This window comes from Chenopodium album, chromosome 22 (assembly GCF_948465745.1).
Source record: "Chenopodium album chromosome 22, dcCheAlbu1.1, whole genome shotgun sequence".
Taxonomy (NCBI): Eukaryota; Viridiplantae; Streptophyta; class Magnoliopsida; order Caryophyllales; family Amaranthaceae; genus Chenopodium; species Chenopodium album.
The window spans coordinates 20,900,352-20,904,915 of record NC_137855.1 but is presented as its reverse complement, the minus strand read 5'-3'; the positions used below and the strand labels follow the sequence as shown (position 1 = coordinate 20,904,915).

The following is a 4,564-nucleotide window of genomic DNA, read 5'->3' as shown; positions in this document are numbered from 1 at the left end:
TCCTGGCAGGCTCTGGGAGTAACGATATTCTTAGTAATCCGCCATCTGATTCTAGTGATTCGGAGGTTCCTTCTGATTCAGAATCAGAGATGACTGCACCTAAGAAGCTCAGTGATTACTCGCAACCGTCCCTGACGGATTTTCCACACCTTTCACCCAAACCAGAATTGGAGGGAGTCTAGTTCGAGATCAAGCCCCAATTCATAACGATGATAGAAAGGAAGCAATTCAGTGGAGCTAAGGGTGAAGATCCTAATCTTTACATTGCGAATTTCTGTCAATATTGCAACACTATTAGGCAGAATGGGTTTTCGCAGGACCAGATCAGGGAGATTCTCTTTCCCTGTTCATTATGTGGAAAAGCTAAATTGTGGTTTAATGGCTTGAATAGAACTGCACTTGGTATTACTAACTGGGAGACTCTTGCTTTAAATTTTTATAATAAATATTACCCTGCAGAGAAAACAGCTTTATTAAGAAGTGTCATTCAGAACTTTTCCCAGGAGCCAGATGAAGCGTTATATGAGGCTTGGGAGAGGTTCATAGATCTGCAGAGGGAGTGTCCCCACCATAATTTGGCAAAGTGGCAGCTAATTCAAGCCTTTTACAATGGATTAGAAAATGCATCTAGAAGGGTTTTAGACTCCGCACCTAGTGGTAGATTTATGAATCTTAATGTTGATGATGCAGGTCAGCTTATTGAAGATATGGCGATACATAATTCCCAATATGGGAATTCTAGAGGCTATGCAAATAAGGGTAAACACCACGTTGATTCAGTATCCCTTTTGCAGGCTCAGCTTACTTCTATTTGCCAGAAATCAGATAACCTTAGTACTAATATCCCTAATTTTGTTGCTAATGTTTCTGCTGTTGCTAATAATTCTAATGAATCTTTTTGTGAAAATTGTGGAAGTATAGGACATTGGTAGCAAGGTTGCAGGAGCTCAATGGAGCAAGTTAATGCTTTTCAAACCTATAAGCAAAATAACCCATACTCCAACACTACAATCCTGGCTACCGAAATCATCCATATCTATCATATCGAAGCACCAATGTTCAAAACCCCCCACCTCCACAACAAGCACCCCCTCGACAGCAGAAATATTACCACTCTCACTCTAACCAAAAAGCCACAGCACAAACCCCTACTACATCTTCTGACCCTGCCTTGTCATGAATTAGAGCGATGCTAACTAGTATGCAAAAGCATATGGAGAGTAGAGACCAACAGATTAACTCAATTATAGCCCATAATAGAGTCATGGACACACAAATTGCCCAATTGTCCTCTACTCTACAAGCTCGCCAGCAAGGAGCCCTACCAGCTCAGGGAATTCAACCTACGGATCATGCAAATGCAATCACCCTAACGAGTGGTTCACACTATAATGGGCCCCCTATGCCCAAGGAGGATGAACCTGATTTAATTAATATTGCTAATCCTGATTTCGTTACACCTAATGTTCCTACAGGGCTACAGGGTAATACTAACACTTCTGATAATTCATTGCAGGGTAAAACCTCAAGGAAGGATACACCCAGTGAAGGAGTTATGTCTTCGATAAGTGCAATTACTAGATATATCAAGGATCACTATTATGGAGATAATAAGTTCATTCTATAGGGTCGTCAATATCTGTTGCTAGATACGATAATTGATCTTTGGGTTAGTTAAATAGCCCAAAGCCTTATAGAATGGATCCTATGAGGTCACACAACAAGGGTATTGGGTTAAACAAGTAAGAGGCCCATTAATGGGGCTCATGAAGATATAACAAGCCATGTAAGGAATAGAGCTAGTGTAGTTAGAAGTGGGCTAAGTGTTTGGGCTTCACATGGACTCTAATTATATATGTGATATATAAATAGAGGCCATGCCTAGGGTTGCAAGAAGACACAACTCACTCATACAGTGAAATATGAAACAAGCAACCAAACACTCCAGAGCCCTCTCTCACACGCCTCTCTCCTTCCCCTCATCCGTACAACTGTACGGACCACCCTAGAAAGGTGGTTGCTCGTAGTGGTGGTGGTTCGTGGCTCGTTTGTCTCCTCTCTTCTCCATTGAAGGTTGATTGAAGCGTTCATTCACGACTAACTAGCATTACTGGAGGTTTAACTTGTGCCCATGGACCAAGTAGAGGAATCACGCTTGGGGTTCTTTATCTCCCTTTGTTCCTGCTCGATCGCACGTGGAATCACGCTTCAAAGGTACAATTATGTGTTCTTTATGTGTTATGCAAAGTTCCTTGGATTAGGTACTGTATGAATATGATTCATGTATATTTTTGCTGCGTAGTACCTATAAACTCCTACAGTGGTATCAGTTAGCCTATTGCATTTACGCATATTGACTATAATTCTTTGATAGTCCACAATTTTAATTCAATTAGGAGGGAGAATAATTTAATTATGGGTCAATTATTATATTAAATGTGATTTGACTCTTGGAATTGATTAAATGTGATTTAATAACGCTCAAAATAGCCATGAAGAGATCCGAATTTTGCCCTAGTTTATTCGAATTTTTTCGAACCCTAACCCTGATTTTTTGAAAATTTCGAAACCCTTACCCTAAATTATGAATTTTGTGTTTTGGTTTTGATTTAATACGTTTACTATGTAATAATGATTTTAATCTATTTGATTTCATGATAAATTATGAATTTTGCATGATCAATGATTTGATTTAAAAGTTAAATTAAATTGGGGATTATTTTCATGAAGAACCCTAGTTTTTAAAATTAGATTGTGAATTTAATTTTAATTGGATGAATTAGCATAAAAGTTATGTTTTAATTTATCATGGACCATATGAATTTTATTTAGCAAAAGTTGTTAATAAAATTGATACAAAAAAAAAAGGAATTTTAGCAGCGGCAACCGCGGCTGGGTGGCGCAGCCACAGCAGCTGCCGCTGTAGGTGGTCCGGAGGGAGGGGTGGGGTGGGGCAGCAGGTCGGGTCAGCAAAAGCAGCAACAGCAGCACCGTGCAAGGGTTGCGCGGCACTGCTGATGCTGTTGTGCACTGCTGTAGTGCAGCGTACACCTCACGGTGTACGGCCACCGTGGCCGGCTTCGGCTGGCCACACCACAGTGGCTGGTGCATATTTTCAAAAAAAAAATGTGTTTTGAAAAATTATTTCAAGATAATTACAAATTATTTTGCGATAAAATCAGTTTTATTTTGGATAAATATTGTTTATTAAAAGGATAAAATCAAATCTTTCAAAAGTTGTTAAGTTTGATATTATCCATATATAAAGTTGTTATTTTAATAATTATCCATAATTAAAGTGGTTAATTTTGGATAAAATTTGTTAGGATATTCTAAGCATATTCCAAAAGGATAATAATTGATTTAAATAATATGATTATCCCATAATTATTTTTGGATATAATTGATTTAAAATTTTGTGATTGGCTTGTAATTAGGATAGAATTTCCTAACTTTGTTAGGATAATCTTTGAGGATAAATATGATTTATCTTTTAAGATTAAAATAAGATTTGATTCTATCTCATGACTAATTTAGAATATATGATATTTTATTGATGATCATAAATAATATATGTTATTATCTAATTACATTATTTAAAATATGAGATATTTTGGTGCCATGTTTCCTTAATTGTGAACATTCGATGTTGTAGTTTAGGAAAGCATGATGAGTGATTTATTATGTGGCAATTTTATAATATATGATGTTGTTTATTGCTATATAATGACTAGTATGGCCCAGTAGATTGCTAAATACGATCTGCGCATCGTGATGTATTTTTGTAATCTTAGTACGGTTTACGAACCGATAAAGTATTTTTGTAATTTTATTTTATTTTATTTAAGTAGTAGATAGAATAGAGTAGAATTACAGGTTGCAGTTAATCCAAGAAGCCCATGAAGTGAAGGCCCAAAGGAGCAAGGTGGATGAGATCCATGAAGATTCAAGTGGGAGCATTTACTTTATTAGTTTTCTTAGGATTAGGGGCCATGCTGTGTCTTATTTATGCATTCAGTATTTTATGCATGTTAGATTTTATTGATGTTTTGTGATGATGCGCTAGAGTTCACTATTTAATCACAACATAATAAATCTAGATCCCAGTAATATTGATGCAGCTTTTCCAACTAAAAACCCGACGAAAACCTTGATCGTTTATGATGGGTCGGCCCTCAGCAGAGCATCATAATATATCTTGGGGAAGTGGGGGTAGGACCGCATATCTACACTTTTAATTGGTTATATTCAACAAGGTTACCTAAAGCGTTTAGAACCTTGAAGCTAAGAGTAATAATTAAACATGCGATGGTTAATTATTCAACCAAGAATTACAAGAGTTGTAATCAGTAAAGAGTTTACTCACCTTAAAAATGTAATGTTTGATTGCAGGGCCTCACTCTGGTTAACTATTGCACGAATAAAGGATCTTGGAATCACTTAATTCAAGTTGGGATCACTTAAATTGAATAGAGTGTTTTAAAGTTACCAATTTAATTCGCTTTTGGTACTTTAAATTTAATAAACATAATTGAATTTTGCGTTTACTTATAAGTAACATGTC

At 36.5% G+C, this 4,564-nt stretch overlaps 1 non-coding gene across 1 annotated transcript; it reads right to left on the bottom strand.

The window, feature by feature from the left end:
• Window positions 1-470: 470 nt before the first annotated feature.
• On the bottom strand, window positions 471-577 carry LOC145606425 (small nucleolar RNA R71). The gene has a single exon (XR_014105304.1). It is a non-coding gene; the product is annotated as a small nucleolar RNA R71 (small nucleolar RNA).
• Between the last annotated feature and the right edge of the window lie 3,987 nt (window positions 578-4,564).